Here is a 14565-nt window from a genome sequence, read left to right as displayed (position 1 = left end):
CAACAAAAAAAAAAAAAAAAAAATTGAAAAAAAAAAGTTTTTTGAGAAAAAAAAAAAGAAAAAAATTTTGTAAAAAAAAAAATTCGGAAATTAAAAACGCGAGCGAGTGGGTGGCGATATTTTTCGAAAATAAAAAACGTGACTCTTAAAACGGACGGTTTGGTTTGTATAAAAGATAGATCGGGATCGGGATCATTTGAGAAAAAAAAAATTTTGAAAAAAAAATAATTTAAAAGGAAAAAAAAATCGGAAATTAAAAACACGAGCGAGTGGGCGGCGATATTTTTCGAAAATAAAAAACGTGACTCTTAAAACGGACGGTTTGGTTTGTATAAAAGATAGGTCGAGATCGGGATCATTTTCCCAAGCCCAAGCCCAAGCCCAAGCCCAAGCCCAGGCCCAGGCCCAGGCCTCAGTCCTATGATATATACTAGACTCACTCTTATATATATACCCTACTCCCTCAAGAGAGAATGAGAGCATGTGGGACAAGTCCTCCACTCTCCTCCTTTCTCTTCCCACTTGCACCCTTAGACTTTCTAGTTTGGGCCTAGTTCCCTACTGGAAATTGACAGTTTTAGGGATTCCGAGGGCATAGAGTGACCAAACGGAGGGCTGTAAAGCACGGCACGACCCTCTGACCGATACGCTCGTTTCGAGCTATCACACAGCCCATTCCACGACACGCTCTAAAAAATCTAGCAAAAAAACAAACAAAAAACAAAGTAAAAACTAGTCACAAGGCCTCCTAGAGCAGCTTTTTGACACCTTAAGGTATCAAAAGCACATGCACTTACGCTCTGGGCGGGTGCTAGAACACGAGCATATTGAGGGTGCCTCTGTTCATACGGACACCCATTACCCATCCACGATAAGCTCTAGACCCTCAGCGGGGACACAAGGTAGCACCACCCAAGACCCTAAAATAGCCGCTAGTGATTCCTCCTCCGACTCAGAAATCATGGAAGCATACCCTAACCAAAACACTGAGAGAGAAGGCCATGCACCTCCCGAAGCTCCACAGCCTAGTACTAGTATGTTTAGCCGTTTCATGGAAACATTAGGTAGAGCTACTTGCTCGGAACCTGATGCAGATGAAGCACGCGAAGGGGGTGGGGAAGTGGACTCTCCTTTCACATCGCACGTGGACCCCACACCCCCAAAGAGTGTCCATGTGGATATCCTACCAACTTCTTACCAAGAAGGCCCTGTTGAGCTGCCTCCTTCAGAAGTTCCCTCTAGAGTACCGTTGGTGACAAGTAAAACCACGGGGAGCAACATTGCTTCTACCTCACAAGAAACCGTTAACACGTCGACTCTAGAAGGATTGTTCATTAATGATCATTGGACATACGACCTCCACACTGAGGTGTTGACGGATCTACACTCTGGCCACGCCTACCATGTAGGATGGATAGAGATTGTACAATCCACCTCTAGTGCCACGAGCATCGAAGATCAACAGAAAATGATCTGTAATGTTATCCATGGCATTATTCAATCAGAAAGGCAAAACCGAGGGGTAAATATACTCTCAACTGGCCCCATGAGATTTCTGGATACGAGCAAGGCTCAACAGCCTACTCTATCTCAAATGGAGACTCCTCTAATGAGCCCCATGGACCCATCTTACGTCATTTCACCTGGGGTCTCTATGCAATCTGAGCCTCCGAGCGAAAACTTTAGCTTCCCTAACTTGGCTCAACCCTCTATCAAGGAAAACACAGTGCTCACTCCAGGGATAAGCCTGACAGAGAATGTACCGATGACATCTACGGTTAGCGCAGTGCCACTACCTAGTGTCGTAGTACCTAATATGGGGCCTCGACCATATGTGCCTCTAGCCCCTTATGCACACATGGCCCCCACACCTCCAATTGTACCACTTGCTTATGCTCCTCGAGTGCCGCTCCCTAGCTCTTATCCGAGTGGACCTATGCCCGGTTATGTTCCATATCCTGCATCATCCACACATATGCCAAGACCGGTACCCGTCCCTCTCCCACATATGATTCCAAGAGTACCTCCACCGGCCCTGCCTCCTCACATAGGTGACTTGGCAGCGTTTGCTCAAACCATAGGTCGATCTATCGCGGAAAATATGCGTCACGCATCTGATAGAGAGCCTAGAAGTAAGGCAGTACAAATTGCCAAACTCACGCAAAAATTCAATGGGGACGAAGATGCTAGAAAACACATTGAAGTGTTTGAACAAGTATGTGATTCCTTAGGGGAACGCAACGAACTACATAAGTGCAATGCCTTAAGCTTGACATTAAGTGGGAAGGCTGGAGATTGGTATAGGACCCTAAGGGTGGACGAGAAAACAATCTACCCTACCCTTCGAAGGTTGTTTCTAAAGGAGTACATACGAGAAGGTGTGCTTTGGGGTGTAGCATCTCAGCTACAGAAGGCCGAACGTAAGGAAGGAGAGTCAGTAAGGGACTTCATTAGTCGTCTAAAGCACTTAAACTCTCGTTGCCCTGTAAATGAGCGCTTCAACAATAACCAACTGCTTGATCGATTCATTCGAGGGTTGAGGAATGAAGGAATCTATAATGGACTAGTGATTAGAGGTATCACAACCTGGGAAGATGTCACTGCCAATGCAATCCAATTAGAGGACAACTTGATGATAGCAGGCATGAGGGTGTCTACCGACACGAGATCCACTCGCTCACAAGCCATTGAGTATGAACCCATGACTGCAAAGCCCATTGCCAATGAGCCAAAGGTATTTGAGACATTCTTGACAGACCTCACCAAGGCAATCCAAGAGTCTCTTAAGGATAATCGACCCCCTCAAAATAGTCACATGTATCCAAGAAGGGAGCAACAATGGTGTTCCATTTGCTTAGGTCCACATAGCACTAGTGAGTGCCCTACGTTTAGAGTAAAATTTAATGGAACTTGCAACGCATGTGGTAGGTATGGTCACCAAGCTAAGGATTGTTTAATGATCAAACGTATGATGGCAAATAGACCACCTGTAGCCTGGACGGATGCGCCTCGAGCTCCTGTATTGATGCCTACTCCACCTGTTGAGCAACTACCGCAACACATGGTCCCTAGATCTCAAAATGTTGTACAAGCTACACCGCTACCACCTCCTGTGCTAGGACCGCAGCCCCCGCATCCAAGAGTCGCCCCTATGAACCAAGTAGGTTGCGAGCCATCAAATGCTTATGCAGATGGCTGTGAGGAGGAAATAGACACTAGTATTGCCTACGGACTTGATACATTGGAAGAATGTCCTATATACTACATGGAAGATTGTTGGGGACAAGTCAAGCCGGTTTATCAAGCTGCTGCTCTCGCATCCAGAGGTCAAAATATCAACACCCAGGCTAGGAGGCCACCTCTTCAATGCTACGAGTGTGGTGGACCACATCGAGTAGCGGAGTGCCCTATTAGGCTGCAAAAGAATGCTGCACAGATGCAAATGAATCAAGGGAGCACGTCTGCAATGCCAATACTCACATGTAATCGTTGTGGCATAGATCACTTGATTGCCCAATGCCCCTATAACCCAAATGCGCCTAAAATCACACCCCTGAATTTGGTCGAAATTGCTAGTGTGACATCACCAATACCACCCGTCGCACCCGCTTATGCGATAACACGGTCCATGCTTCAAGGGCCAGGACATATCCTCGAAGAGAGAGATACCGCGTCAGTTATCCAAGCAAAGAAAAAGAAGACACGAAGGAAGAAGTCGCAGAATACGGAAAATTCAAAGCCAAGTTCCAAAACAAACATAGGAACAGGAGATGACCCCGTGTATATGAATGACCTCGAGGATGATTCAGATTCAGTCGAGACAATGGAGACTAGAACCAATACCACAAAGGGAAAGACCGACAAAGAAAACCGTAACATGGAACCAAATGAAAACCGAATAAGAGAAAACCATAAAGAGCCTCTGAAAACACCACAAGTGTTTCCAAATCCAATCCAAGACCCCCAAGATAAACCGCAGGGGCAAAAAGGAAAAAATCGTAAAAAGAAGATTGGGACGTATCCAAACCCAGTAGACGAGATTGAGCAGGTGAAACATCTAAGAGGTTTAGTGGAGGAGACTCAAAGGAAACTAGAACCAGAACCCATGCATATCAAAATTCATGACACAGTGTTTCCCACGCAAGTTCAATAACCCCACATGAATCATAGACCGTTAGCCATATCTAGTATCATCCAAGAAGGGAGTGAGGACAGGACATCAGAAAGTGAGCATACACCCTTCTTGTTGGAAAGGATGTTTAACGAAGGAATACCTGATCCCATTGAGGAATATGAGATTCCATCCTCACCAGTTCCTAGTCAAGGACCTACACCCTGCAAAACGCCAATGAATGTTGCCAAACTAGTGGACTTCATGTCTTCTGAGGTCCGAACCACGATCATAGCAAAGCTGTATGGAGATCCTGAGTTATTCCTTGCACTTCGAGCATTCCTTAACGGAGAGCTACGAACGGGATTATCGCAGTTTGCGCAACCAAATAGGCCTGACTCGATTATGATTGATGAGGAAAATCATGTGCAATCACTTGACTTAGATGGACACGAGTCTGTGATCGAGGTACCCATTAACGAATTAGGGCAGTATTTTGAAGGCGACGAGTCTAATGCGACCCTACCCATCACTACCAAGGGATTAACTATAAAGGGAATTCTTGATGGTGGTGCGGGAGTTAGCATCGTTACAAAAGATTGTTGGGAATCCATGGGAAAACCCCGCCTCAGTGTTACTAACATTGTGGTAAAGATGGCAAATGGTACCATAGCCAAACCTATGGGGATGCTCAAGGATCTTAAGATCAAAGTTCTAGGATACAAGGTGCGACATACGTTCATTGTAATGGATTTCTCTAAACACCTTATGTCATATGAAATGATTTTAGGACGACCATTCATGAGGGAAGCACAAATGGTTCACGATTGGTCTAAAAATCATGTCTATTTGCAATTCCAAGACTCTGTCCTTAGAGTGGATTTGGTGACTGGTAAGGTACACCCCTTAGGGAGTAAAACCATTATTGATCATCGCTCTGACACCACAGTTCACTCGGTCCCACTACAATATTGTTACACTTGTAAGAAGGATACAGACATTGGCCAAGATTCTCCTTATATGGATATCCTACCTGGTATGACGGAATCAGACAATGTGGATTGGGTCCACCTAGCATCAACCATAGACACTTGGGGAAATAGGGGGACGACCTGGGTAACACCTGAGGGGGATGAAATGCCTATACCCTTAAATATGCTACAAGCAATGCATATCGCTTCCGACAAGACTCATCCTAAGGTAACGAAGAAAACATACAAGTGGGTCCCTAAAGCTTCTTTAGCGACCATAGCTAGTGCTAAAAAACAGAAGCCTTGTAAGAAATGTACCACTCGCTCCAAGAAAAGTAAGAAAATGTTGCGATGGATCCCTAAACGACTATTGGAAGCCCAAGGCTACTATCAAGGAAATGATCAAATCTGGGTGCCAAAACGTAGATTGTGCTCTTACCTATCACCTGACCCAAGTGAGCCCAATCCCGTAGCTCCAAAACGAATCAATGATCGTGGAAAGAAAAAAATCACAGAATGCTACACACCTGCTCCCGAGCTAGTTTGGGTACCAAAGAAAGAACGATTTGTTCCACTTAGCTCAGGAAGGGGGAAGTCCCATGAAGCTTCTAGCTCCTCATGTAATACATCCATAGAGGTAAAAGCTTCTACACAGCCTCCATCTATAGTAGTGGACCTCTATGAAGCTACAAAAGAATCCACACCTCCCAGTGTTCAAGAATCACCTGATGAACCACTTCAAGTTCAATCCTGGGAGAGTACCTTACCACCCTTGCAGCTTGACAAGGCACCTAGGGTAATAGAAAACTACTGGCAAAAATCCTCACCTATTACCAACTGGAACAATTGGTTTCAAAGGGTGACAAGCTCATTTCAAATGGTATGATCTACCCAAGGAAGGGGGGAGTGTTTGCTGACAGTCATCATTCATTTGTTTCCCTCTCAACCTTTTTCCCTGACCTCTCAATCTCTAATCTTAGGGAATGTACATATAAAGCTTTATACTCACAAAAAAATTTTAAAAAAATAAAGAGCAAGAGCAATTAGCAAACGAGTATGCACATTAAAGTCAAAACATTGACTCAGACCTACACATGTCACATTTGGTACAGTGAAACAGAAACCTATGCCATAAAACACCTTTGATCCTCATCACTTGAGTGATGGAGGGTAGGTAAGATTAGTACGATAGGAGTGTTTCTGTTTTAGAGTTGAGTGATTAACGAAGTTCTCTTTTCCCACTGATGTGCCTCCTGGAGGTATTCCTTTTGTTTCCTAGTGTGTACAGGAGCGTGTTGCTATTGATAGGATTTGGACCTTCATGGAACCTTCAAGTCAAGCGCGACCATCAACACAAACAGGTGTTTCTTGTCCATTAGCATTGCCCTTATCTTTTTGCATCTATGTTTGTTTGCTTTGATTGTGATTGGTAGCATACTATTCAGCGCATTGGCTTAGTATCCAACATTTAATTCAATGTAGTGTTTTGTCATAATCACTTGTTTAAGTGTAAAAATCAAGCAGTCCGACTAAGCTAGTTTGACCAAGCTAGGTGTTAGAGATCTTCTCTTAATACCATGGGGAATGCCTTCCTAATAAGCAATGGTTACTTAGGTTCTTAATCCGATTTAGGCAGCATTGTATGAAATGTACTAGGGCTTTCTAGTGGGCTTAACCCTATCGACCTTTAGCTTAAGTATTATAAAGGGAGTTTACTAATGTGATGAGCCTGGGAATGTAACAATGTTATATGACCTCCCAAAGTTACAAAATTAAAATGATGAAAATGAACAAACAAAAAATCAAAGTGCCACAATGTAAAATTTTAAGCTGGAAGAGAAATCTCAGCTTGATTTGGTACTTCACTCACATGTATTGCCTATGGTACTAGAGCCCTAGAGGTTCCCAGTGTGGGCGCTTTTCCTTGAGAAGCAAAAAACCCAAGGCATACAAAATAAGCACACACATCATAATTGAATCACTGTGAAAAGACCTTGGGGGGTCAAAGAAAAAGTAATCAGCCAGGCGATGATTTCATGAGAAATTCCTTTTATGGTAGCTTAACTACAAGGTTTTCTAGATATAGCCTCTAGTCAGCCCTTGAACATGAATACTTGGCTCTCGCGATTAAACAACTTAATTGACCACTGAAAATTAAGAAGCTTACCCATGGTATTAATATTCGATCTCTAGTGCTTTTCGACCGTCAAATTAGCGACCCCAGACTTGTTTAATTTTTTGCCTTTACATCTGTTTATGCATTTGATTACATTGCAATTTAATGTTCATTGCTAACAAATTGTTTGAAATTCTTTTACCAATCAATTTTTCTATCTAAAACTGCATATGCTTTTTAAGAGAATGCAATTACTGTGCCAATGTTGTTTGATTTTGCAGTGACTGAAGAAGGCTAAGGACATTCATCTCAAATGCTCTTCCACCTCGACGAACCAGCTTCAACTCAATAGCTTCCGAGGACGGAATCTACATCAGGAAGGGGGGCATGTTAACCCTCATGGCACACGGACACCCATCACCTACGACGGACGTGTATTATGTATTCGATAGAGTCAGGTACCGGGCTTGTCGGACCAATAGGGAAAGGTAGAGTGATCGCCGATGAGAGGCGCACTTTAACTTGGACATTCAAGGGATTAGTTGGTTAAGCATGGGCGCCCAAGTGTGAATGGGGTGAGCTCCTATAAAAGCCAACTAAACCTAATTTTTACTCATTCTCTCATTTGTGCAATTGAAGAGTGCTCTTGCTCCATCTCCATCTTCTTCTTCTTCACCTCCTTGTGTATGTGTGTGAGAGAGAGAGAGAGAGGGAGAGTGTGTGTGCGATCGAGCATTACGAAGGCACGACGGCGGCGAAGCGGTTGAGCGCGGCACGACTGCAGCTTCTTCTTCATCGCGGCGAGGAATCCACCACGAAGGCGAGCGTAGAGCGGTGAGTGACACACCCTTTGTTTTCTTGAGCTTGCTAGTTTAGGCTTGTTGTGTGCTTGGAGCCGTTTGTGGCTCGCATACGGTGTATTGGCAAGTCCCTTGCTTCGACAGTGCGGCAAGGAGTGCACAGGGTGATAGGCCGAAAAGAAATTCAATCTTGTTCCTAGATTTTCAAAGAGACCTTTTCATAAATTACTGGTCATTCTAGGATCTCTATCTGACACGATGGATGTGGGTAATCCATGGTGCTTGAAAATCTGAGATATGAAGAGAGTTGCCATTTGATGGGCCTTAATAGTCTTTTTGACAGGAATAAAATGTGCTTGCTTGCTAAACCTGTCAACTATTGTCCATATTCCTGTATTCCCATGGATAGACTTAGGTAATCCAAAGATGAAATCCATGGATATACTCTCCCATGGTGAATTTGGAATAGGCAATGGCTGGAGTAATCCAGGTTGCTTCCCTCTATCATACTTGGTCTTTTGGCATACTACACATTTTGAAACATACTCTTGTATGTCCACTTTCATGGTAGGCCAATAGAAGTACGTCTCTACTCCTCGGAGAGTAGGTTGAATACCTCTATGCCCCGCATATGGAGGAGCATGGGATTCATACATAACTTTCTCACGAAGGGAATGGGTAACACATAGCCTATTGCCGTGGAGAAGATAACCATCCTACAAGGTGAATGGTTCCTCTTTCTTCCCCAAAGCAAGGGCTGACATTATGTCTCTAAAGTGAGGGTCAGTAGCATACTCATCTATCATAGAGGATATATCATTGTGAGTAGCGATAGACACCGCATTAACTTTGGGTCGTCGTGAAAGTGCATCGGCCACTAGATTGTGCTTACCAGCTATGTGAGCAATATGGAAATTAAATTGCGAAAGAAAATTTGTCCACCTCATTTGTTTGTCGAAAAGCTTGGTTTGCGTCATGAAATACTTGAGACTTTGGTGGTCGGTTCGTAGGATAAATGGAGTCCCCAATAGGTAGTGCTTCCATGTGTCTAGGGCATGTAGAACAGCTAAAAGCTCTTTCTCATAAATGCCCAAGACTCGTTCATCAATATTGAGCCTTCGGCTCTCATATGCTATGGCATGCCCTTCTTGAAGCAAAACTGCTCCAAGGCAATCACCACAAGCATCACATTGGACCTCAAATGGCTATGAGAGATCCGGAAGCACAAGGACTGGTTGGGAAGTAAGCTTCTCTTTGAGATTTTCAAAAGCATTTTGTTCCTTAGCAGTCCATAGAAACTTAACGTTCTTCTTAGTTAAGTCGTGTAATGGTCCTGCTACTTGAGAGAATTTTGCTATGAAGCGTCTATAGTATGCGCACATACCAACAAAGCTTCTTAGCTCATGTAGATTTCTTGGGTTAGGCCATGCTCCTAACTTTGATGGATCCATTTGGATACCATATTTAGAGATAATATGACCTAGGTATTGAATCTCTCGAAGGAAGAATTCGCTTTTCTTTTGGTTGAGAAAAATCTTGTTCTCCCTCAATGCTTGAAAAATCACTTGGAGATGTTGCTTATGTTCCTCCAAAGACTTGGAGTAGATGATGATATTATCAAAGAACACTCCAATGAATTTGCGGTATGGTCTAAAAATTTTCTCCATCAAACGATTGAACGTAGCTGGTGCATTAGTCAAGCCAAAAAGCATGACTAGATATTCATAAAGACCAAACGTTGTGCGAAACGCGGTCTTTAAGATATCTTCATCCACTATCCTTATTTCATGATAGCCACTCTTAAGGTCAATCCTACTGAAGTAGGTTGAGCCTTGTAGCTTATCAAACAGATCTTCTACCCGAGGTACGGGAAATCTATTTTTGATAGTGATATGGTTTAGTGCTCGATAGTCCACACACACACACACACGGTATGTACCATCTTTCTTTTGCACTAAAAGGACTGGAGAACAAAAGGGAGAGGAACTAGGACTCACCATCCCTTTGTCTACCAGCTCTTGTACTTGCCTCATGATCTCCTCTTGTTGAGCTTGTGAGACTTGATAAGGAGGCTTGTTAGGTGGTGAGCTTCCAGGAAGGAGCTCAATGCGATGGTCATCATCCCCTCGTTTTGGAGGTAAGTCCATAGGGATATCATCGATGAACACATCTTGGAATCCTTTTATAAAATTAGACAAGTCTAACTCTTCTTGATTCCTACCATTTACATTTGATGAAACATTAGTATCTTTTAGAGACTCTTTGACAAAAATCATGTACGCAGAAACTGAGCTCTTCATTGACTTATCAAAAGCAAGAGGATTTACAAGTGGAATAGTGCGACCACGCTCACTAGCATCTATATACATGTTCTTTCCCCTGTAGGTGAAGTAGATTCTCCTTTCAGGGAACTTCATGTTGGCAGCCATGCGATCAAACCATGGTGCCCGTAGGATAACATCCTCATGTTGGAGAGGAGAGATGAAGAAGTCTTCCTTGTCGACATAGCTTTGGACATGAAGCCTCAAATTCCCAATCAAGGGAGTAACGCAGGCTTGTTGTCCCTTGAAAGCTACATCAGCCACTACTATATCTCCTATCTCAAAAGCTTGAATGCCCAACTTGGTGGCCAACTCCATTGATATGAAGTTAAGAGTAGAGCCAGGGTCAAACAAGATGAAGGCATCGTGCTCTCTTACCTTTCCCCAAGCATAGGAAAATGATGATCCTTTGCAATGAGCATCCTCTTTTGGAGCTTCGATGGTGGAAGCCCTAGGAGTCTCATTGTGAGTATTCTTCTTGGGGCAAGAACGATAGCCATGTCCTTGCTCCCCACACTTGAAACACTTATGGTCCTTGCGAAAAGCTTCAAGCTCTTCAGGAGAGAGTTTGTTTTTACCTTTGTAAACTCCCTTCTCCTTGGACCGATTGTTGTTGTTGTTGGAATTGACTTGGGAAGTATTTTGAACATTGGTTTTCCCCTTTGCATCATTTTTGTCTTTGTTTTCCATGGGCTTGACATTACGTCTAGCCCCTTGATGGAAATTGATGCGCGAAGCAACCATGGTGTGATGGATTACTTCGCTAATAGTACCAGGCCGTTGAGAGTTGATGTATTCGGCCATCTCTTCAGGTAATCCGGCACAGAATTGCTGCCTTTGCTCGGCAAAGTCTATCTTTTGAAAGACAGTAGCCTTGAGATGTAAATCCCAAAACTTGTCTACATATTTGTGGATGTCTGACTCATGGGAGAGGGGCTTCAAGCTGCGCCATTCGGTAAGCACTTTGTCCTTTGCATCGCTTGCAAGGAATTGCTTCATGATGGAAACTCGTAGAGTTTTCCATGTCTTTGGGGCTTCACCATTGCCACGAAGGCTAGCCCACTATTGACGAGCTGATTTTTGGAAGTGCATAGCTACATGGCGTAGTTTGGAGGACTCTGTGAAGCCCTCATCTCCAAAGGCCGCATCAAATTGCTGGATGAAGGCCAACACTTTGTCGGTAGCACCGAAGGTGCCGTCATAGGTGAGAAAAGAGATACTCTTTCCTCCCTCCTTGAACTTCTTTAGCTTTTGTGACCTTCGCCATGCAGGAAATGATTTGCGATGTCCTCCCCTCTTGTATTCTCTAGGAGAATAGCCATAACTTTCGTCGGAAGAGGAGGAAGGTGAAGAAGAAGGAGAAGAGGGTGACCTCTTTCTAGCCCTTTTCTTCCTTTGTTTCCTCTCTTGCCTTTCTGAGTGATGAGGAGAAGGACTATGTGTTGATCTTTTCCTCTTGGGAGGAGTGGGAAATCGTCTAGACCGCCGTCTTCGTGGAGCCACATCTTCATAGGAACTTAAAATTTCATTGCTTTCTTGCTCTTTGGATTCCTCCTCTCGAATGGGAGAGAGTCTTCTTTTGGGGGTCTCTTCAAGAGGCCTCCTAAGCTCTCTCTCCTCTTGGAGAGGAAGGAAAATTCCATAAGCACAAAGTTGTTGAGTAACTTAGGCTTGCAAAGCAGGGTTGCCCATAGCTTGCTGCAACCTAGTGATGAGATAATTCACAAACATGGGAGCATCATCGCCACCTTCATGTGCAACATCAAATCTATCAATGTTCATTCTACTCTCTTGATTATTGTCAGCCATGTTAACAAAATTTATGTATGTACTTAGTGTATGCTTTGGCAATTCAAAACCTTAGTTGCCACTCCTCTTAGCCTTTGAAAATCGGCCCTTAAATATCTACACCCACAGCTCGAAGTGGTTAATTATAGAGAGTAGAGGAGTAGGTCTAATATAGCAGAGTTGCCAAGGGCTAGCTCCTTTCGGACTTCTTATGGCTCAATAATGGTAAATCCATAGGCAAGTCTAAAAAGACTCCATTATTAAGTCCAAAGCTCCCGAGGTGTGCACCATCCCCCCACATAGTGGGCTCAACAAAACCGATAATAGATCCCAGTTCCACTTACCCTAATATAATTAACAACATCAACCATTTATAGGCTACTTAAGGACCTCTCTTCTTAAGCAAGAAAAGAGAAACCACAATGTAAGGAAATTGGCCTATTTAATTTGAGAGTAGCGGAAATTAATGAGAGTACTTTTGAGAAATGACTTTGTGAGCATAGCGGGTGAACATAATTGAAGATAGCAACATAATCATAGCAATTAGTTAACTTGGCATGAACAATACTTTTGCAAGAGAGAGAATTTAGAGAACATGACAACAATTGAGGACCGGATTTATGTGGAGCCGGTCCCCCCTCCAATAGGCATTTGTATTATGATTTCTCTCATTAAGAGAGACTTGTTACAATACAATCTTTGTGTTCCTTGTGACCTAGGTGATGCAATGAAGATGGAAAGCTTCATGTATCACAAACATAACATAAACTTGAAGAAAGCTTTAATGATCCCAAGCCTTAGTCCCAAGACCTCAAACACCTTCGAAGGTGGAGAGAGCTAGGAGGGAATGAGGGTAGGGAAGAGGAAGAAGAAACATTTCATAGGAGAAAGAATTAGTTCCTCACTTATCATAACTCTTGTTGCTAGCATACATAATAGTATAGTAATGAAGAAGAAGGATATGGCAAGCTTAAGCATTGAAGCATGGCTCTTGGTTGGATTTGCACTCCATATCCAAGAGTGTTGGTGTAGGCTCTCAACCTCTACTTGCTTGGAGAAGGAGAGGGAGCTCTTGCACTTTGCATAGCACACAATGAGAGTGTTTGTGAGTGTGTGTGGGTGAGTATACCCCCTAAGCAACCCCCTATCTTTCTTGGCTCGACCCCCCCTTGTAGCTCATGCTTGAAGCTCATTGGACCCCTCCAGGCCTAGCCAATCACAAGCAGGAGGCATTACAAGCAGCAAGGGTAGCCTTGAGACAAGTGTCCCCCTTTCCCCTTTGAGAGAGAGGTCTAGATAAATGCTAAATCATTTAATTAAATCTCCTAAATTATTATTGGACCCCTTGGGTGGCCAACCAATAGGCTTCAGGCACACCATGAGGGCAACATGAGGAGGAACTTGACAAGTGTCCCTTTTGCTTTATTTGTACCATGCATGCCTTGTGTTTTCTCTCTCATCCCCCCTCATGTAGGGCTCGCCCCCCTCCTTGTAGGGATTGAATATTTGACTTTTTGACACCTCAAGCCCCTCATGCATAGGCCCAGTTCCCACCACAAGCTTGGCGCATAAGCACTTTAAGCTTGGGCTGGGTTCTCACCTCAAGTGCAACCTTAGCATCTCAAGCATGTCAAGCACCTCAAGCATCTCAATAATTAAGCACCTCAAGCATCTCAAGCACCTCAATCATCAAGCACCTTAGTCATCAAGCATGACAGGCAGGACAAGCACCTCGAGCTGGGTCGAGTTCCCGCGCCTCAAGCTCAGCCCTAGCTTACCTAAGGTCAAAGGCCTTTTACACACATTATTGGAGGTCTTCAATGAAGCTAACCCTAAGGTCTTATGCTCCATTTGTTAGCCTTGCTCTTTGATATACCATCTCTCATTTGGGCCCCTTTACCATTGGCCCCGTGTTGAGATAGATCTATAAGCACATGTCTATATCTTAACACTTGTTCCCGTTTATTCTCCCACATTAAGTGATCAATTTAATATGAGAAAATCATTTGGGTTGGTTAAATATTAGATATTAGATTTTATGACAAGGTTGTTGCAACTACACGATTTGGGGTGGTGTACCGTGGCGGGCTCTTTGCTAAAAAGTGGAAGTAATGATGGTACAGACGTGCTGATTCTTCCACTTGCCTTTGGATGAGGTCGGTAAAAGATGCAGCAATAGTCTTCTTGGTGAATGTGCCTTCTGTCTTTCTGTCTCGGGCCCGCATTGTCATACCTTCAGTTGGCAAGTTCAGTGCCTCCATCGCAATTTCCTTTGTGATTACCACTTCTACTTTCTGCCCTTGTTGGTCAGTGATTTGGGTTGATCCATCCTCTTTAATTGTAGACAATAGCTCATACGCTTTTTTGGAAATCTACACCGTGTGGTTCCTAGTCGTATAAGTCCCTGAGGCCCAGCCTTCTGTTGGCTTCTTTTGTGCCTGGCTTGGCAGCTACATCA

The sequence above is a fragment of the Adiantum capillus-veneris genome, chromosome 3, assembly GCF_014529385.1.
Source record: "Adiantum capillus-veneris isolate H3 chromosome 3, ASM1452938v2, whole genome shotgun sequence".
Taxonomy (NCBI): Eukaryota; Viridiplantae; Streptophyta; class Polypodiopsida; order Polypodiales; family Pteridaceae; genus Adiantum; species Adiantum capillus-veneris.
The sequence above is the reverse complement of the archived record's forward strand: the minus strand, read 5'-3'. Positions refer to the sequence as shown.